This window comes from Archocentrus centrarchus, chromosome 6, assembly GCF_007364275.1.
Source record: "Archocentrus centrarchus isolate MPI-CPG fArcCen1 chromosome 6, fArcCen1, whole genome shotgun sequence".
In the NCBI taxonomy this organism is placed as follows: Eukaryota; Metazoa; Chordata; class Actinopteri; order Cichliformes; family Cichlidae; genus Archocentrus; species Archocentrus centrarchus.
In genome coordinates, this window is record NC_044351.1 from 24,656,301 (window position 1) to 24,679,622 (window position 23,322).

Below are 23,322 nucleotides of genomic sequence, written 5' to 3' on the forward strand. Positions count from 1 at the left end.
GTCCAAGTGCTTTTAGAGAACTAATTGGGTGCTAACAATGTTCCTTGATTGGTGTTGTTGTAAACTTTCTCATAAATGCCACACAGCAGAATGGTATATATCCGCATACACATGTACCACACCCCCAAGTGGCAGGTTTTTCGGTCCATAAGAGACCTTCAATGGCACGTCTTGATCTTTCTTTCTATATGAAACATGTGTTCATGTGAAAAGTGAAATAGAATATGAAAGCAAATGCAGATGCAGGCCAGCCACTTGCGGCCATGCTTAGACTTCCACGTGGCTGTTTAAGTTGTGTGAAACTGTCAAGTGAGTGCTGTACTGCTGCCACAGAGTTTACATATAGGGAAAGTGGTTTTTGCGAGAGAAAAAAAAAAAAAAGCCAAACAAGCGTGCATTTTTTTGACATAGCAAAACATAAGTGGGGTAAAAAGGGTAATGCTGAATCTGGTTTGGTTCACTGCACACTTTAAAATAGTTCCATCCTGAAGCTGGACACCAAGACCAAAATCAAACAGGTTCTAATTTCTGGATTAAATTGCAGGAGACAGGAATATAATGTTGTTGCTCTTATAAAACACAGACGCACAGAGTTGAGAAAGTTGGAGAACGAGTCAAAGTTATTGCTGAAAGCTGATAGCAAGCAGTTCATATTATACAAGGAGATGACACAAGTGAGAGTCAAGAGACAGGCTTGGGGGAAGAGGAGGGATTCGAGTTAGAAAAAAAAGAAAACAACTGATTTGGATCCTTCATACCAGTAACAAAAGAGCCTCTATAAATCTTTCCAAAAGAATATTACTTGCATTCCGTAACTGTCAACTACTGGCTTTGTGGACACTTGAAAACACAATTGCAGATCAATAAAAACTACTGAACTCTTTTCCAAGCCCCTTGTGGAGACATGGATTAGGACCCAAGCAAGGAAGTAAGATGAATGTAAGATGCTAAAGGACAGAGCTCAGTGAGACTTGATGCCGCAGGGAAAGCAGCCAGCCTGGCCAGTGGGCTCTAGAGGATACAGTTCTTTCCCTTTGACTAACCATCATCAGTGTGAGTGCAATCAGCTGTGGCCTAAAGGAAAATTAGGATGAAGGAGGGAACAAAAAAAAGAGCACCCCACACCAGGCGCCCCTATGTTTTCCCCCTTCTAATTCCCCCAAATCAGTGGTGCCAACTGTTCATTTGGAGAGACGAATAAAACTAACATGGTTGTTCTGGGCAAAGAGACAAAGACAGACATGCCAGTGGTCGAGGCAACTGGCGAGGCACGAGACACCACAGCATCCATCCCAAACTTTTCCTTCTGTTTTTCCTTCTAAACCCAGAGAAGAGATCTGACTACTTTCTACTGCTACCAGGGTATATAAACACTGCTATCCTTTGAGCTATTCATGCCATAAATGCCCATGGTAAGAAATGGAACTAGTCTTGCAGTGATTTATGGTTTAATGGCTTCACAAGGTTGCCTAGTATGCTGCCCCAAAACCTATGCTAAAGAGGTTTTATGTTAGAGTGTTGAAAACCCTCAGCAAGTGAGAAAAGTGTGACTTATGGGCCCTTTAAATCAAATCTGCCAGCATTTAGATCAAAGATCACACTGCTGTTAAAAAACACTCTAAAGCCCACAACAAGACACAATCCCAACCACAAACACAGTCCACGACACATCCTTGGCAAGAGAGCACGTGCAAAATTATACCCCGTCCCCGCATGCACAGCTAATGCAGATCCATTAATGATTATCTTTACAGACAAGGATCTGTGTCCTCTGGCATTTCTAAAGCTTTACTGGTTCAGTATACTTTCTGTACCCTGAATAGATTTTGCAGCTAAGTTTCCACTTTGGAGAGATTATAAGAAAAAATTAAAATAAACAGCAATCGCTACTGATCCTCTGTAACGGTGCTTTTCTCTGAGAGTGTGTGGATGACGGAGCTCTGCTATTTGTCTTTTATAACCACTAGAAAAAGCACCCACAGTTTTAGCTAGATGTTTTCAAAACCGTTGAGTTATGGTTTTACCACACTGATGTCATTGCTTAATAGCACGAGTTCTGCTGAATTCTGGACTTTCCTTAAGTGCTTGAATCATCAACCCCAAAACAAGGACAGATCGTACTTGCTGTTCCTCACTGGCCTTCTGCTTTCTACAAAATCAGCACGCCATTTTTCGAAATTAACTTGTGGGCCAACACTTAGACCATGGGTAATGAATAAATCCAAACCAGAGATGAATGGTTGGTCTATGGTTTTTCTGTCATTGTGTTTGTGTTCAGAAACACAAACCTCAACCAGACACACGCACATGCTCAGCCATTTCTATTCATGAAAATGAACTTACAGTCACAGACCTAAAACTATGAGCTATGAGTAAATAAAAAGCAGGACTATATGGTTTGCCTTTCTGACAACATTTGTGTTGACTAAAAAGCCCCCAATCTCTCCCTCATTCTCACTCCATCTATTACTTCTTCATATTTATTCTCTTCAGCTCTGACTCATTCTCCATTACATGTCCCAGGTCTGGCATCAAACAATACACCAACTCCAAATTCCTTAATTAAATACAGTAAGTAATTTAAAGCAAGTAAGTGTTGCCTCTTAGTCTCCATAGTCCCCTATTCTATTGTGCTTTCACCATGTTTGCTTCTACTGGAAAATTAACCACTGGAATACAACTCTTTAACAGTGTGGGTTGTGCAGTATTATGTTTATGCATACATGGTTTTAATCTTACGTGTAATAATCTTAGTTTTGTATGAATAAGAAAAGAGCATGTGCGTATAACCACTTAAATGTATTGTTTATGAAAAACCAAATGAAGAAGCATAGAGTCAATTAGAGTGCACAAACACACAATCAGGAGATGCATCCCTAATGACATCATGGACTCTGAACCATGTCATTGTATTACCCATCCAAAGCCTTTCCTTCTTCCTTTGAGTGATGCCAGAGAGAAAAACACAAATAATAAATATTTCATTGGCAGCATACACTCTCAATCTGTTATCAACGATCTTCTTCATGCCAGCTGTGGAAACAATACTGGCAGAATTCTTACTTTCCCAGCACTAGACAAAGAGATATATTAATATTAAGGATACAAACAAATGCTAACAGCTTACTTAACCTTCTTGTGACATGGGGTAGGCAGTTTACATGATCCTTCTCCTTCTTTATGGACTGAACCCTGAGACCATCTGTCCATACTCTAACCTTCCATCCTGCTGCAGCCTTCTCTGACCACCTCGACTGCCACAGCTACTTCAGTATACAGCAGATCAAACCTGAAACTACCTTTACATTACCATACTTTCTAATTGCTGACATTTTTCAATCTGACAGTTGTGGAGATGAGAGAGGGAGTGCAGATTGTTCTGGCGTAGCTCGCTGCTTTCAAGGCTCACTGGGTTGTCTATTATTTCCCTGATGGCCTTTTAAAAGAGACTCATCCATCACTCCCTGACAGCATCTGTCTCTCTCTAACCTCTCTGGCCTGATATGAAATAATATTTTTAAAAAGTCAAGTCTGTCACAGTAATGGACAGCTCCTCCCACTGGGTGGCAGGAAGTCAGAGCTGTGAAGCGTGTCATTCAAGTAATTCAACTGTGCGTGTGCGTGTGCGTGTGTGTGTGTGTGTGAGGGGGGGGGGGGGGGGGTGGGGGGGGTAGGGGTATAAATAGCTGGGACATCACAGCAAGAATGACAAGGAGAGACACGAGAAAAGACCCAGAGAAAGACTGAGATGTCTTTAACTGAGACAACTTTATAAAAACAAATTTTCTTGGTTAGTGGCTTAACCAAGCTCAGGATTACCTATCTGGATCGAATGATGGGGAGTGATGAAAGCTCTGAAGAGGAAAACCCCAATAATGAGGACATGCAGTCGTGTGGTACTCGATGCCATGTGTGGTGCCTACTGTAGGGCCCACACAGATCCTGCTTTCAGTCTAATTAATGCCCTTAGGGGCCATGTTGCAGCTCCTTTACTGCCTAATGAGAGAAAGATGGCTTTTTGCAGTATCCAGCACTCTCTGTTTGAGTATTAAGTCTGCAGCTAATAATCCCTCTGTACATTATTCATCTCTGTCACAGTACCCCACTATTATATTCAAATGGTCCATGGAGTGCATATGTATGCGTGTGTCTCCATGTGCACTGCAGTATTTGTTTGCTCTTGAGGACTTTTACTTGCCTTGACAGTACGAGCACATGTGCATGTTCTGGCTTGTGCTGTTGTGTAGCTCAACCCACGTGCATCCTGTTCATGCAGATGTGCATACTGCATGTTTGCGTCACTATAGGCACACACACATGTACTGTACAATTGCCGTCAGGGTCTCCTCTGTCTTACTACTGTAGGTTCCTGTTAAAAACAGACAGGCAGGGTTCACAGCGTGCCAAGCTGGCATGCTCCCTAGGATAATGAGAGACTATGGTTTGGTTTGGATTGTTGATTAAGGATTATTCAGCAACACAAATAAGCTACTGTTTAGCCATGTGTGCACACGTGAAGCATACTGGGCTGATTCTTTGAGTACAAAGAACTGTGGAAAGAAAAAATCCCGTGAATAAGAGAAAAAAGGTAATACTGTAAATGTGTAATGCTTGTGTCTATACACACGGAAAGTGGATCAGTGGATTTGCAACACTTAACCACTCTACATTTCTTTTTCCTTTCTGGCATATATAATGCCAAATGTTTGTCTCCTACAGCCATTTAAAAGGCAATTTTCAAATCAATCTGTGGTTTGACCAAATGTTATTCTACTAACTAGATAAAGAGGTCCTACATACTGTATATAGACACCCCAATTTATTGGGCTCTCAGGGGTTAATTTTGTACCTTGATTAATGGGACAAATTTAATCAGAATAACTGATAAACTTATCAAAACAAAAGGAAGAAAACATTTTGCATCAATTTTAAAGGGGCATACTGATGCTAAAGTAACTGAAAATGGTACTGTTTCTAAATAGCACAGACATGAAAATGAAAATTTTTAAACTTGGCACATGAAGAACTCAAATTTGGACTCCCCAAAAGACCTAAATGGTGGTCATCCAAATTCAATTCAAATTTTTGGGTATTCACAAGATGTGTTGCTATGATGTGGTGGTAGTGTATATGCAGCTAAATAGTGCTCCAGCAGAGGCTGTGTAAAAAAAACAAAAAAAAACACACAAACAAATCAATGCATGAAGGCACCACCCTGAGAAATAAAAAGAAGCCGTGTCCAATCATTAATTGAGTGGAGAAAGAGTTACAATTAGTTATGGCTGCTCTTGGCAAATAGTGTATAAAGAGTGAGCATGAATCTCTTTGTGTAAGCAGTCTACAGTTTGTCCAGTTGCAGAATCAGATATAATTAATGGGAAAAATAAAAAATTCCAAGAAAGCTACTGAAGCACAAATATAGTGTTCAGTTTATAATATTTCTAAATCTGTTCACACAGGATAGAAATTTTGAGCTACAGTACTAGTAAGCTGCTCCCCTGTCACGAGGGGTTACCACAGCAGGTAGTTCCACATGTTTGATTTGGCAGAGGTTCACACTGGATGCCCTTCCCCAAAGGGGATTTGTGACTCCAGCTGTAAGCAAATCAGCTACCTTTCAGTTACCAAGTGACTGTGTTAACCACTACGCTATGGATAAACTAGATTCATAGTACTAGCGCTAGTTTTTAATAGGCCCTATAATATCTCTTGTGGGTGTACCCTGCTTCTTGCCCTATGACAGCTCGGATAGCCTCTAGCTCCCCCAGAATCCTTAATTGGAGAAGTTGTTAAGAAAATGGCTGGCTGCCTGGCTTTTACTTGAGGAAAATGATGGGGCAAAGTGTGAGGCCCATTCATCCTCAGAACAAAATGCATCTATAAAATTGTGGCTCCTGAACTATCCCGGAGACCTTGGTCTCATGACTCTGATTAAGCCTGCACTTACAGAGCTGTACACTAGGCACACAGAGAGGAAAGACTAAAGCGGCATGGCATGAAGTGAATTTTGGCACAAGCATTTTATGATTCAAGGACAATCACTCTATTTACATTCTTCACACTTACTATTTCTCAAGCCATTTAAGCCACAGCAGAAACACGGATGTGTCAGAAATGTTTATTTAGATATTTAGAGTCAGCTGTCTTAAACACCTGAAAGCAACTACTTGGCACAAGGTTTTGGTGGCAGACTGTTGACTTGTGCATTCCCTCTTGCTGTCTATTTTGGCTGTGCAGAAGGTTACTCAACTAATGATGTTGAAATTATTTCAGGAGCATATTTGTTGTAGTAAAACACACCTGGCACAGAAGTTACAATCAGGGGCAAATGCATTTCCAGTGTGCCTTTTTAATTAGTACATTTTTACTTTTGAAAAATGGTGGTTTGAGTTTTAGGTGACTGAAAGAGCTTTTTGTCAAAATGTGAAATTTCTTAATGTTGCAAAAATCAGATGTTCATTGTCTGTATATAAAAATAAAATGATTTTTTTTAGCAAGCATCTGTCCAACACTCCACTTAGAGTCCTGCCAGTAAGTGAAAATTTGGTTGAGGAAGCAAGGAAAAAGTCCAATAAGACACAGCATGGGACCCTACTGACAGAGCTGCTGATGTGAACCAGAAAGTCAACGAGTAAACACGGTCAGAATAACAGTAAAGTTTTAGATGTCATAAGTATCGGCAATTTAAGTGAAAATGTACTAGATTTCCATCACCTTCAGTGCACATAGAAAGAAAACATAATAACACGACAGTATCTAACAAAGAGTTGTGGTTTCCCCGTCATCAGACCTTCATCATTTAAACATCCCAGTGTCAATCTACAGTAGATGCCGGTCTCATATTAAGTCTATGAAGCCTGTCAAAGCTTAATTTAAAATGTGCCAACCAAGTGATCATACTGAGAATTTCAAACCACGAGGGACCAATAGTGACCTTTAAAGGATCATTAAGCAACTACATGTATAAAAGAAGCTAAAATACTTTCACACATTAAAAACTCAAAAATTTCATTAATACTGATAAATTTAGGTGATAAAAAAAATATCTAGCTGCCAAATAAAAATGATGAGGGAACTTGATATACATGCTCAGTATGAATTTTGCATATTAGCATCACGGTAATACATTTATTATGAGGCTTTTCTCAGAGGAAACATGTCATTACAGAAAAGGCACAGGTGAGTGTAATATTAGTACTGGCTGCCTTTCTAGTCAGGTGTGCCAGTTTTAGGGCTATTATGCATGACTGGCTCATTGGCATGGCTTACTGGCACTAAACGGAGCCATCATTAATGAGTTTGGTTCCACAGTGTTTGAATGTCTGCTGCGACAAATATCTTTTGTTTAAGAGAAATGTATCTAAGAATAAAGCAAAGCCGACTGCTAACTCTATGAGACTGTTTTTTCGTGCAATAGTGCTTTGAGATAAATGCTAACCTCATCAAACTAATATGCTCACAATGAAAAAACTTAGCTGCTAATTTGAGCAGCTACAGTATCGACACTATGCATCTTATTTAAGTGCCATAGACGCAAAGATTTCCTAAATTGCACTAAACACAAAATATACCACAAGGAAATGACAGACAGTGCTGCAAACCAAACAAAAAATAAAAAACGATGTACACAAAAAGTCAGTGAGATTACAATTCACCATAGCGAAGGAAATGCATGTCTGTAGCATGCATATGTGAGAAGTCTGCCTGCAAGGCTTTCTGCCAGAAAAGATTTCTAAGAAAAGGTTAACTTTCTTGATCATGATATTTCCTAAATCTGTTGCCTAAATCTACCCAAACAAATGCAAGAAAAAAATGTAAAAGGAACCTTTCTGGCAGAGATCCCCAAAGGGAAACATCAACAACTGGCATTTCTATTTTAAATTCCATTCATCTTTTGAATAATTCTCAAGACACTTCAATCAAAACTGTAGCAAATATGGTACCCGTGCAACAGTTGTTAAGATTGAGTATGGATTACTTGTAGAACAAATGATACACAGAAGAAGTTGACCCAGAGCCATGCCAAGAAAGTGGTGTCTAAGGTTTTTAATCATAATCAAAATCTGTGTTGCAATATTATATCATTATACTGTCTTGCTAATAATATTTTGTCCTATGGTCAAATAAAGTACGTTTAAAGCACTGGGTTTGAGGAACTACAGGAAACATATTAATTACCCAATTATATTTCCTGTGTGAGGAGGAATATTATCAAGGCAAAAATAATCACTCCACATCTGGAATGTAGGCTCACAGTACTTGACACTTATGCACTAAGTAGCTATGTATTCACACATCTAATAAAGTGTTTTTGGTGGAAGCAGCAGAGGGAACCTGTCAGTCCTAGCAACCTTGTAGGAGTGTAGGCAGCTGGGCGAACAGAGACGTCTCAGGGACGGGGACAGCACCATCATTATATGAGCCCCAAGGAAAAATAACCCAGTGCTATTATGCAACATGGCAAGGCCTGACCGTGGCTTGCCAAAGTTTGTCAAACGGGCCTCAGATAGCAAATCCCACAACATCCAGCATCCCTGCAAGTATACAGGAAATCCAGGTAAATACATAAATAAATATGAGTGTTATATTTGGCAGGCCCAGGTTGTTTGAGAATACCACTGTGTGTTTGCACCGCTACTCAAAGCTCTGTGAGCTGCTGGACTTTCAGTGTCTACATGGCTCTTTCATGGGATAGAGTTAGACTGAATGTGGGGTTTGATGATCAGGAAAGCAATTTACCTGCACCACACTTGGTGCTTAATATTTCGCTTGTGTAACTATAGCTTTAATACATTCTCAACATCATTATGCATCATTAATGTTAATGATAGTAATGCTACAAAAAAAAAAAAAAAAAAAAAAAAAAAAAAATATATATATATATATATATATATATATATATATATATATATATATATATAAAATGTTAACAAAAACACATTTGTTTTATGTGAGCTAACATGGAAACTATCAGATATCTCATAAATTTTTTATTATTCAATTAAACTCTTACTTATTTAAGATTTTATAATGGAATATCTACATAGAATAGAATAGAATAGAATAGAAATAGAAGCCCATTTTCTGTAACCCTCACTTCTCTGCTCCCATTGGACACCTAATGTAAGTTTACCATATTAAGAATCTAACTAAAAGATTAATATGTTATGATGATCATTCGCTGTCATTTAGAACATTTGTGATCAAATGATCATCTTATTTTAGGTGAAAACAAATGTGCTTTTGTTTCAGAAACTACAGAAGTGAAATGAGAGTTCTGTTGAGTTTTTCAGTCATTTTGTAAAGGTCTGAGAACCACAAATGAATCTGTGGTACTTGGGGGCCGCTGAAATCTCTCAGACAGATGCCTCAAAAACCCAACTCGTTTAACCAAAAACATCAGCATGAATACATAATAGTTTGAATATTGCATTTGTGCCTTTGCAATCTGTATAAGCTAACCCCTTTAAAAGGATACTGAATTTATACAATAAAGTAATCACATTCTCCTCTTTGCTTTTTCATTGTCTGCCACCTCCTGAATCTCTTAAGCACTATATTCTCTGCTCTTATTCATTTTGGTGTTCAATCTTTAACAATCGGGGGGAAAAACGAACAGTGTGCATAATGTTTCACACTAACAAAGTCTGTATGTTGGGAACATGCAGGCTGCCAGTTCCTCTTTCCTTTGTTGTGCTATTCTTTCTCTTTGCCAAAGCTCTGGAGAAGGGGGGGGGGGGGGGCAAAAAAATCCTCTTGCGAGCGACAGCTGAGACCTGGGACATGTTTTAAATTTGGACACTAATGTTGGCTGTTTTTATGGCCCTTCTGTAGTATGTTTTATGTGCCTCCCAAACATTGGAAGAGAGCTTGCATCTCTCTCCCCCTCTCTATCCATCTTATACATCACAATGGAAGCTGGATGTCAACGCGCCCTGGGTCCCCTGCAACTTGACAAAAAGTCACTGGGCTCAAAGAGGCAGCAAAGAAAGAGAAAAAGAAGATTTATTCCTTGTTAGCAACAATTGGAGGCTTTAAAGAAGTAAAAAAAAAAGAATTAAAAAAGGGCAAAGGGCAAAGTGAACATCGTGAACTTAGAATGGAACCAATGTGTCAAAGCTTTTGCTGACCCTAGCAACAAATTGCTGGCCCTTTAATTAACAACAGAGCATATTTGTGGACATGAAATGGGATATCTAATCTGCAGTTGTGGCTGGAAAGAAAAGTAAAGGCTCAACCACTTCTATTTACCAATAGTACATTTAAGTTTACCTCAACTCAAAACTCTTCTCTATCTTGGTTTGTCCTCTGAGAACTCTGGTACAGCTACAATCACACTAAATATTCCTTATTAAATAACAGAGATTAAAATAATATGTTGCTCATAAGAAAAAGTGTGATAAAAATCATATGATGTGTTCATAATTAATTGGTTACATAAATAAGAAGCAGTTGCTTCTCAGTCTGATCATTCTGTCCTGGTGAAAACAGGCCCTCTCTCACCACAGCCAGATTAATTGTAAACATATGTTAGGAAGAGATCACTGTCTTCCAATGGCTGCAATTTGGGATTAGTGGAAAGAGTCACATGGAAAGAGCTTAGCTCCCAATCTGCCTTTCACTTAACCACCTTCTCCCCCCCCCCCCCCCCCCCCCCCCTTACTTTAAACCCCCTCATTCATTCCCTCAAATCACCAGTTGAATTGTAGACCTTGCACTCGTTCCTACAAGGTCATCGTGGTTTCTCTCTGAGGAGGAACATAAACAAGACAGACACACACAAGGGGAGAGTGAGGAAAGGAGAGGGGAAAGATGAGTCTCTAGATGCTGGAGACCAAAGCACTGTGGCAAGGAAATGCACTGGCAGCCAAGCACTTGGCTCCAACATTAACAATGAAAGGTTGTACTGCACACATAAATGAATACCCATACGTTTTCTATCCTCTGGGCAAGTAGTAATGCAGAGGCATTGGTGCAAACAGCTAGAGGGACACCCGTATGCGCATGATAATCCTTCACAATCCAGGCTACTGTCATGGAGGTATAAAATCCTGCCAAGGACATGTGAGAACCAACACCAAAGCAGAATAAATAAACCACACCGTAAGATTTTCCCTCACCACAGGAACTGAGAGAAAAGGGGAGGAAAAAAGAAAAATGGAGTGACTGAAAAGAGACGCTACAGAGGTTTAAAGGGGAGCAAAGCCCACAGCACGTGGCCCAGAGTGTGCCTTGCATGCAACTGCCTCCCACCCACTGAGCAAGTCTCCAACACGCTGTGCTGGCTGGGCCCAGATGGAGAAAGTTGAAGCTGTACACTGAATGACTAGCACAACTAAAAAGGTGATAAATAAAAAGAGATGATGATAACAGAGATTCACCCTGCAGTGCAAAACACAGGTGGACAGTAGAGATCAGGGCTCCTGATTTAAGGACAAGGGAAGGTGAAGAAGAAAAGTTTACATAAAGAGGAAATAAAGATAAATGACAAAAACAACTGAGCATCGAGTATTTCCCTCAGACGTTGATGGAAAAAGAAAACCAGACATTAAAAAACAAGTTAATGCTAAGCCCAGTCATGATTACATCAGTTATTTATAACTGAAGAAACAATTACTGATCCCCTTCACCAACTGATATTCAGAGCAATAGTGATGATTACTGTTAATCAGTACAAAATACTCTTCTCCTTAACTTAAAGAAACTCGTTATCCTGTTCCCTTTTCCGTGATGCTGGAAAATGCACTGTGCAATCTTAGAAAATGCCATCAATCATCCATCAATTGTGCAACCACATGACATCAAAGCTTTCTTCGTGATCACCAGTTAGATGTACTTAGAGGTGCATAGCTCAAAAATGACTTATAGTACATTATCACAGCATCTCTAGATCTGTCTGGCTCTGTGCCTATCTTTCTGCATTTAGATTTTTTTTAAATAGCCTTCTGTATGGATATGTTTTATGCCTATGTACATAAAATCAGGTTAAGAGTCTTTTTAGGACAAGGGGACAGAAGACATTACATATGAGTCGTGCGTGGCCAAAAGTTGAGGCAAACCAAGGAAGCGAAGAAGAAACTATATTAAACAAATTTTTATGGTGATGGGAGGAAGGGCAAATGAGGGGCTCTGACTGTATGTGTGCTTTGTGGACAGTGGGGAAGGAGGCCCATGCCTGACCTCAGCTGCCACTATGGAAATTATCCCACCAATTATCCAGGACGTATTCCCCTAGAGCTCCAAACACTCAGCGGCCAGCCTTTACGACCTTAGGAAACTTTCGGTGTTGTTTTACTGTGGTGATCTCACTTTAGTTAGCGTGTACTACAGTTCTGCTGGGAAGAGGGACTGCTACTTGTCACAACCTAAAAGCATGACCTCAGGGGAAAGAGACTTTAAAGACCTTTGCAACCTCTATACAGTAGTCAGCAAGGGCTGCAATATGAGAGTGTTAAGGAGGTGAACTGATGAGCAGTAAAGGTGCTAAAACTGAAACACTTATCAGCATGGAAATGTGATGTAAACAATATAAACATGTAACAGAAATGTATTTTTTGATAAAAAAAATAAACTTTGATGCACTGACAATAAGGCCCACTGTTAAGTACTAATGGGCTCACATCATAAAAACCAAACAGTTTCTTCCTGCTGTTTTTAATCATGTGTCAGTCCTTTGGAAACACAAACCTACATTTCAAAAAGGTACAACAAGGCTGGTCAAGTTATCTAAACACACCACATGATGGGAGTAAAAATGGCAGGTCAATAACCACAATAACCTTGAACATGAAGAGCTCTTGTGGATAAATGAGGTAACAAGATAACATTAATGTGACAGAACTTTGGCTTATTAGAAACTTCTCTGGTCATGAAACAGATTAGATGGTCCCAAAAAGGCCACTTAAATCCTACAACCAAACAACTGAAGATGTACTTCATTAAAATGCCAGGAACGTGCACCAAAAAAAGACAGGCAACCATCCTCATTACTAAATGGGACACAAGATCGATTGCCAATTGATTCAGAAAGGACCAAACACTAAAACGCTTCTAGTTAGGCAGTATAATCACTAACAAATGGAGGAAAGAGACAAGGTAAGATGGCACTTCTGTAAAGTATATACATTCACCCAGAACATACACAGGGCCCTGACAACCAAGCAGAGGGATGGGTAATGACTCTTGGTAAACTTACCAATCACAGTAACGTAAACGGGTCATCTCAGCCAATCAAACTAAGGTATTTACAAATGAATTTCAGACAAACTGTTGGCGCACAGAAAGTCAAAGAGGCAAACTGGAATCAGTAGAGATGGATGTCAGTTGCGATTAAAAAGGATGACCACACTTATGTAAATAACCCAATTAATTCATTTTTTAGTTGGGCTGAGCTGCAAGTAAAACAAGTGCATTTCAAGCTTTGCTTTGGTAGGACTGTTGTGGAGAAATTCTTTTAGTATTTCTCCACAACAGCATATCCAGAATATTACCTGCTAACACTGTCACTCAGACAAAGTGTTTAAGACATTTTACCCACCAGACCTTGTTGTAATACAATAGTTTCACATTCATTTTTCACAGGCAACAGAGCACGGTTAATAGTCATGATCTATCCCAGTGAAACCATATGGGCCTACAGGACAGGATCCAGCAATAAAATTACTAACATCAGTCCTTCCATACCTACAGTAGAAGAATAGTTGGAGAAGAAGACTGGGCAGTGTTGCTGTTGTGGCAGAGGAACTGAAAGCATTGAAATGCGCCAATGGATTCCAGCCTAAATGTGACATGAACAAATATCTGCATGTCTGTTTTTGACAATCATCATGCAAGAGAGAAACTGGCAAACAAAGCATAGCAGCGGAAATTTAAAAATATAGCTGCCAACAACTCAAGCTAGAGAAGACTATGGATCCCACCCAAGAGTTCAAACAAGACAATACAAATGATGTAGTGGTTAACGCACTTGCTTGACAAGCAAAAGGTTGCAGGTTTCATTCCAGCCAGAGACACAACCCCCCCTTTGGCATTGTGTGAAGAAGGGCATCCGCCATAAAACTCTGCCAAACTCTGCCTTGTGGCATATATATATATATATATATATATATATATATATATATAGAGAGAGAGAGAGAGAGAGAGAGAGAGAGAGAGAGAGAGAGAGAGATGGTGGGTGTGATTGACATTTTGGGGGGTGTTGTCTTTCCTGGGGTGATTGTCAGAGTGACACCCACCAACTCCATTATAATATTTCACTAGTTAGTATATCTAACATGTTGATTTCTCACTGCAGTGATCAACTGCTCAGGTTTGATGCAATTTGATTGGCTGGGGCTTGTGTTGCAATCTTCACTACAAGCAAAAAGCATAATTCACAGTTCCACAACTAGAGCAATGCAGAGGTCAATCAATATGTTTCTTTTACTATTATTTCTAGTCAAATTTAAGAAGGCTTGTTGTAATAAACATCAGAGATGCTATATTTTTGTGAAGTCTAAGTCACAAATCTTAGCCCATGTGCATTCAGATATGACTGAGTTATGACACAGAAGAGTATGGGTGCAAACTGCAGAATGCCCCCTGGTAAGTTATACCATGGGGCAGGATGTATAAAGAAATCTCTGTTAAATAAAAAAAAAAAAATCAGATACATAAAAAAACAGACACTGTGCACACTGAAGCAGTCAGGCCTTTTCATTTTAGTAGTGACACTTGGAGCAAGAAAGTAACAACTTTAAATCCCCAAAGACAGACTCCCACCCACACTGGCACTGTTTATTTTCTATTCCTATTTAATTTCAGTCAACATGGCAGAAGAGACGAGGAAAAAGAGGAAGGTAGGAAATAGCTTCAAAAATAATTCTCTTTTGGTGTATTATGTATTGACATAACAGTTCTAGTCATATGAATGTCATTAGCAAGATCTAGTGCAGGAAATGAATAGGGGTAAAACTGGCAGTGATGAACAAATCCAAATCCATGTTGCCATGGTGAAATGTTGAGTGGCAGCCTTTTGCAGCAGCTACTGTGTATTTTGTTGTTTTTTGCTATTGTTGAAAAGAAAAGTGGTACAGTCCTGGACATGTCACTGTGAAGGAATGTTTCTGTGGCCTGGATATTTCTGAGGGAATTCTCCTCTGTTATTGTGTTGCTGTTTACATTTAACCATCAGCTGATGAGGTATTGCATGACATAACTTACTTCACTGTAGCTTGCCTGCTAACCCAGGATTCTAGTGCTTTTATGGTTATTACTGGTGCTTTTACAGAGCATTACTAACTTTTCAACAGTATTCCAATTGTCTTGGCCTGCTGAATGGAAATGCTCCTAGTGCATACAGTGCCACAGCCAGCTAGCTAACTGTCAGTGTTCCTGTGTCACATCTACAACTTAAGTCAAAAGAAGGAGAAAATGCCAGTGTTGTAGAAAACATCCTGTCTGGTTCCTGTATCAAAGACATCAACACCATCAGAGCTTAACAACTATCGACCAGTTGCCCTCACAATCGCATATTATGAAGATGTTGCAGAGACTTATCTTAGCGCATTAGAGCCTGCAGGTGAAGACACCTCTTGAATATCTGCAATTGGCATATCAACCAAACCTGCCAGTGGATCATCTACATGTTAAAGAGAGCTTACTACCATCTAGATATTAACAGCTGCGAGGTGAGGATCACCTTCTTTATTTTCTCTAGTGTTTTTAAGATGATTCAGTCACAGCTAATGAGGGAGAAGCCACAGGAAATGTCAATAAATGCATCCACAATCTGTGTCCACCACCAATGTGCTGCAGCAATTTTTTTAAGCACAAAAAACCAAGCATTGCACTGTATTGCTATAATGCATAAATGGTTCTACCTTGCTAAGGAGAAAACTAAATTCTGTTGTTCTTTGCTTTTTCAACTTTACTACTGAAACACACTCAACTGATAAGTGACATCACACCCAGCACTGACATCCGACTTCCGAGGCAGTTGGAATGCAGCAGTATCGCATACCGAGGGAGTTCTTGCACAATATTGTTGCTGGTGTTAAGATTCCTCCATGGGCACTTGTGAAGACAGTGTGCAACATTATCCACTCCAGTATCGCAAGGCTCCAAACACAACATCATGAGGTATTCACTGCACTCTTTGGGGGACTTCTACAGCCCGTTTATAAGCCACTAGTGCAGAGGCAATCCACTACAACATGTTCCTTCAGGAAATGGTCTCCAAGAGCTGATGAGACTTTCAGGGACTGCTTTGAATCTGCAGACTGGAGTGTGCTGCAAGATTCACATAGTGAGGACATAAAGGAGATCATGCATTTTAGCATGTATTTCCTCAACTTCTGTTTAGACATTGTAGTTCCCACTAAAACTGTACGCTGCTTTCCAAATAATAAGCCTTGGCTTATCAGTGATGTTGAGGACCTCACCAATAAAAAAAAAAAAGAGGGTGGGTGTTCAAAGATGGAGGCCAGGCAGAGCTGAAGCACATACATGTGAATTCAGGGTCAGGCTGAGTGAGGCAAAATAATCATACAGGAGTAAGGTGGAACTGAAGTTGAAGGAGAACAACATGAGAGAGGTGTGAGATGGCATGAAAACATCACAGGATGCAAAAAGAGCTATGGTGTTGCATATGGTGTGAGAGCAAACCAGTTTAACCACTTTTTTTAACAGGTTTGTTAACCCTACCTCTGAATCACTATCACTCCTGTTATCACCCCAACACCTCCCCATCTGGAGATGCACAACAGTGTATTTCAGGTGAAATTGGAAGTCCAAATTTTCAAGTTCCCAGTTGGAATTTTCAACTGGAATGCCCCCTAAAGTCAGATTTCAAACTTGGAAAGTCAGAGCAGTCCCACCATCCTCGACTTAAAAATCCAAGATGGCAGCTGTGAACGTAAACAGTAGTAAAACTGTAAAACTTGTAATGTGTACTGCCACTGTTGTGCAGTTGTAACTCACTAAATAAGCCACAGGCAGAGCACTGACCAGGCTCTACCCATGTGTGTGCTGCAGCAGTGTTCTTAAGCACAAAAAAAAGCATTGCGCTGTGCTGCTAGTAAAGCATGAATGGCTCTACCTTGCTAGGAAGCAAAACAAATCCTGTTCTCTCTTGCTTTTCCCACTTTATTACTGGAACACGCTGAACTCAAGAATGACATCACTCCCAGCTCCAACATCTGACATCTGCGGTAAATGGAACTCAGCGACCTCCACCAGCACAAGACATAGTAGTAGCTCTCCACTGTGACGACTTCAAGGACTTCAGGACTCCTCTTTTCTCACCATCACCTCAAATCAGCTCAGAAGAGAACTGTGGAGACTCCACCCCAATAAGTTTGCTGGCCACTTCAACATGTCTTCAACATGAGCCTGAGACTAGGTAAAGTCTCTGTACTGTGCAAGACTTCATGCCTCATCTCTGTCCTGAAGACGTCACACCCCAGTGAGCTGAATGCTTTCAGGCCAAATGCACGGATATCTCATGTCATGAAGATCCTGGAAAGGCTACTGCTACATCTTGTAAGACCTCAGGTCTGCTATTGATTAGACCCACTGCAGTTCTTTAACCAGAAGAAAGTGGATGTAGAAGATCCCATTCCCTCTCTGCTGCACAGGGCATCCTCTCAGCATGATAATGGAAGTGGTGCTGTGAGGATCATGTTTTTTGACTTCTCCAGAGCTATCCACTATCCAATCACTCATACTGAGAAACAAACTGATTGAGATGAGAGTGGACCCACTCCTTGTATCCTAGATAATGGACTATCTCACTGGGAGACCCTAATTCATCAGGCTAAAAGATTACTCCTCTAAGACAGTCAGCAATACGGGTGCCCCCAAGGGAATGGTGCTTTCCCCTGCCTTGTTCACCCTGTACACTTCAGACTTCAAATACAATTTAGATTCATGTCACATGCAGAAGTTCTCAGATGACACTGCAGTTGTGGGATGTGTTAGACTGCATTAAACTACCACTTTACTACAGTAGTTTCTACACATAACTTCTGTTATCCTGTAACATTATTACGCCTATGTGCCATGTGTTAAGCTAGCTACTCACTGATAGAAGCTGATGACACCAACAGACTTCATAAACTCAGGAAGGCTGGCTCTGTGAATGGCTGCAAATTGAACACATTTGAAGCTATGGTGGAGAAGAGATCAATGAACAAATTGTTATCCAACATGGATAATCCTGAACACCCACTGCATTTTTTACTGGCCAGGCAGCAGAGTACCTTCTCTAATAGATCAATTCAGCTCTACTGCAACAACAACAGATATAGGAGTGCTTTTGTACCACATGTAATAGTAATTCTAATACTACAATATAACTGTAATAATAACAAAAGTTTCCAGATATGGGATAAATTAAATATTTCTTCTTTATCTTATCAAAGGTTCATCAATATAGATTTCTGAATCACTTGAGCTTTAGTGCTGCGCCGCTGTCAAGTGCTTTTGGGTGGTGTAGTGTTTTATACAAGCTGTGTAAAACTACATAGCTACAAACTAATAATAATTTTTACTACAGTACGTTGGACTTTTTATTGCTCAAGGTGTATTAGTTACCAAATGTTTTACTGCATGTATACCTGGCAGCATTTTGCAGTCTAGTAGTATAATCTACATCCAAATGTCAATCAGACATGTTACAGTTTGATCAAATTAAATTGAAAACACCCTAGGAAAATGGAGTAATAAAACACCTAGGCGTTTATGAGCTGCTTTAATAACGTATGCATAAATAGTTCCTTCACAGCACTGGTTTGTTGTTCATATAACATTTTTCTTTTTCCACAGTTCTATTGACAATAGCCCACAGTAATGAGAAACTAACTGATTCATTGCTTTACTGTTAGAGGTGCAGTCTGTCATTGTATTTCTTTTTAATGGCCTCTTTGATAAATTGCTCAATCCTCTATGAGTATTTCCCACAAAGACTGAGAAGTAGAGGAAAGAGAAGAGGGTGATGAAGCAATGGGTAGTAAGAAAACTAGGATGGGGTAAAGCAGGGGAAGCAAAAAAACACAAAGAAGAGGAAGCAGACATGGGAATCATGGACGCTATGGAAGGCTGGAGAAGAGAGTTCCATTTGTAAAACCATCAAGTCAGTCCCAGCATGGGGCCACATAGTGGCTGACCAGTAAAAGTGTCCCAAGGAGGGGGTGTACTGTTCTGAGTCAGAAGGGCCAATACAGGGGGGGTAAATGGAGGTGTATGAATCCCCTCCAAAACTCTGATTTCTAGAAAAACACAAATGGGCCTTTCATTTTTCTTGTGCTCCCTGATGCTTCAGCCTTCACTCATTCAGCCAAGGAAATAATCTGTGACTGCTGTTTAAGTGAAAGCAGAGGCAAGCCCCATCTCGTACACAGACTCATTTGAATATACAACACAGGGCTGGTCAATTAATCAACTTGTATTTTTTTACAAAAAAAAAAAAAAAATTGGCTTTAGACAATACTGGAAATGTTCATTGTCCCACAATTCATGTTGCAAAGATAATGTTTTTAAAAAGGAAGGGGGCAGCAAGTGCAAAGGGTCATGGGATTGTTTATAATAAAGTTTAAGGTGTTAATTTTAATGGTTGTTAATGTGTGAATTGAATTCCAGGCCTCTTATGGCCGGTGTTGTGTTTAGCTAAGGGCCGGCCACCATGACTAAGACTGTTGTTGCAGTTAGGGATCTCTGTATTAGCAAAAATCCATAACCAGTGAATATAATACTGCATTCAAATAATAGCTACCCAGTACTGCAGTCCTGTAAGATTATCTCCAGACATTTCACTGGTCTGAGCTGGGCAATGTCAATTTAAGTACACAGGATAGGACAGTGGAAACATTACATATATATTACACTTTTACTATTGGTTTATTCAAGTTTTGAGGTTTCATCTCAATTTGGTTGTAAAACACAGTGTGTAGGTAATGGAAATCAATGCCAAGTGGCTGTTTTTGAAGGTATTATGGTTAATATAAAACCCTTCTAGACACAATCATATCACATCATTGATAAGTTAGATCATTTTCCAGGTCTAAATCCTCATGTTCCGTAAGTAAGCTTTCCTTCAATGTTTTTCCACATTAGCATCAGTTTAAAAGAACATGAATGAAAGTTTGACATTGAAATTCCATATCACTGTATTTTCCATGCTGATTGCTCCTGCAGCATTCCAGATGAATGCATGTCTGCATAATTCCACATTAGTCTCTATTACTGAGGCATGGCTTAATGATTCCACTATCTCCCGAAATTAAGATATCACTTTTTCCCCCCTTCCTTTACACTCACATAGTTGGATATGTGTGCTCAAACCTTACACAAATAATCACATGCATCAGTTCATGCCTGGCTCTCTTTGAGAATCCCTTCTTAAGCAATATAAAGCATAGAGGACTTTGAGTAGCCAGTAATGTATACTTTACAATGTATGACTTATAATAAAAGCCTCATATGACACACATTTCATTGGGTGATTTAATGGTTTACAGTTCCTGTTAAAAAGCATCCAGCATAACAGAAGGAATAAAATCTAAACATAAACCAGGTCATGGGGTCATCCTGTAAGGTAAGACCCCAGCTTGGAGAATAGGGACTGTGCAAATTCACACAAACACACATACTTCAACTCAGACCAAGGATGGATATGCTGCAGAAAAGACACGTCTTGCCAGATATACTGTGGCTTTTACTGCTGTTGGCTTATATTCCACTTAACGCCCTTTACTTTTACACACACAATATATCACTCAACTGCCTCTCTGCAATGTTAATCCAGTGGGCCACCGGGCCAGTTGGTCACTGTGGAAGCCAGTGAATGTCACAGGAGGAAGGGTAAGCAGTCAGGGCAAATAGAGTGCTGGATGACAATAGGGCAAAAATCACACATAACTTGTTTGCTTTTGCAAGCCTTTAAGTTCAACATATGTTTATACTATGCTGCATATTTAACTGGAAACATCAACGTCTTGTGCATCTGGTACATCAAACTAATAAGTTCATAAAACTATAGCAGAGCATCCTTTGCCTGGATTAACAGTTACAATCTTTGCAGAGATGGCACAAGCAAATAATTTATCCCTATTAATGCTGAGTAATAAGTTATGTTTGTAAACTAATTGATTTGTTGACCTACGTTTGTACAGTTTCAACATCAGCTATTTATTTTAATACTTCAATATGATACACAGCCATACCAAACAACTGACATGTTGAATGCAAATATAATAGAAAAGTCTATAACTTTTTACAAACATGTGGAGCACAGAATTAAACAATACAAGAATACTAAATAAATGCCAGTTTTCAGTAGTATTACAGAAACATCTGGCTTAACACCAACAAGTACCCTGCCCAACAAAAAAACCCTAGCCAAGAACACGAGTCTATAAATATGCATATACGTATCAACACAACATTAACACTACGCTATATCATGTGCTGTGCAGCACACGAGGTCTCTCCCTTGCCATACATAAAACAGATGAAAGTGATGTATGTATGATGTAACCAGTTTATATTCATGTAAACCTCAACAGTAATTCACATATGTGGCACCAAAACAGTAGTGAATGCTTGAAAGCTTGGTGGCACATCCAGAGGGGGCAGCAGCTGACTGAACCCCAGCAGACCTCTGAGTCATCCAGCTGAGCAAACAGATGAGGCAGGAGTTTCAATAATGCAGGGCTCTGAGCAAACACGTGGATGTTTGCAGTCCAAAATGAGCGGTCCTCACCAAGGATTGCGGGTACCACAATAATATCAAAGCCAGAATTCATCAACACTGAATAACAACAATGTTTTCTAGAATTTAAATGCCCCCCCCCCCCCCCCCCCCCCCCTAGATAGTACACAGAATCGAGTGGGAAAATTAAAGTGCATTCTTTTTCACCATGTTGTGGAGACAAATTTATTCCTGTGACCTCTCCAGTGCAGTGCTTGTAATTGTTTGTGCATTTAGACGTGATGGCATTCACCAAAATTGCTTTGTTTTCCAAGCACTATGCCATTGTGCAAACCAGTTTCTCTAAGGAATAAATTCTTCACAAATGCAAAAATGCCTCTCCCCTTATTAATAAAGGCTTACTCAGGCTGCAGAAAACAAACCTTAACACCGCAGGGTTAGTTACACGTTAGGCACACATCAGAAAAACACACATTTGGGTTACTGTGGTCTTATTCAGAATAGTTTGACTTTTCTGGCATAAGATAATGTTAGACAGATATCTTCAGTTGGACCTTCTTTATGTAGCTCCAAGGCATGTTGGATTAGTCATAATTTAAAACATCGCACCTTCCAGCTGAAATTTAACCCACGGCTGCACGCATAACACACAAAATATGCTCACACACTGTGCAAGACCTGTGACACGGGCCTTATGTAACACAATGTGGTTATGAAAGTTCTGTCAATACAATGGCTCCTCTGAGCTTATGACAGTTGTTCTGCTGTGCTCCAGAGGATCAACATGGCAGCTGAGAGACCATAAGTGCTGTCAGTGATGGATTGCGTGTGTCTGTACGTTTGTAGGTGTACCACTAATATTAGAGGAGGGATTGGTTGTAGCCCATGGAACTATCTCAACCAAGCAGAATATTTTCCCTGTTTAATGAAAAATAAACCCTCAAGGCTGAATGGGAAACTAAATGACTTATTAAAGCAATCACCGCCAGTCCTGGAAAATCTGTTTGGAGAAGTATTTTAATGTTTAACAGGTCCTGGTTGGAAGTTTGAATCTGAAGAATGAAGTTATATACATCAAGTATTTGAAAGGTAAGGTTTTAAAAGGTAAAAACATTTTACAAAAGGTGGAGTGGAGAATATTATAGTTAAAGACTCTAATAAAATAAAATGAGCATAAGTATTGTTTGACTAAGAGCTGAACCCCTCCTTAGACTCTACTCTTGCCTGACACAAGAAATGTGAGAAAAGACGTAGTCCCTAAGAAATCTCAGAATCTCCTTGGTAGCAAATAAGCCATAAAATGTAGCAGGAAAAAATCTCCGGCATCTGCTTTTCAAAAGGTCCATAAGGGAGTCTTGACTTTCTCTTGGTTACATAAACAATGGAGCTTTAAAATCTAAATGCCTTTAACAGTAAAGCTACTGCCCAGCCACTGCTTCCTCTTTCTCTCTTTCCACAAACCTGTGTGATAGGTCACGCTGACCAAGTAAAACTGTATCCTAAAATGACCAGAAGCAAAAATTCCAAAAAAGATGCATACACTATGTGCTTTCTTAGGTATACACATTGTTGCAATTAATTAAAAACAAACAAACAAACAAACAAATGATGTGAGCTCATTAACCTCAAACAAG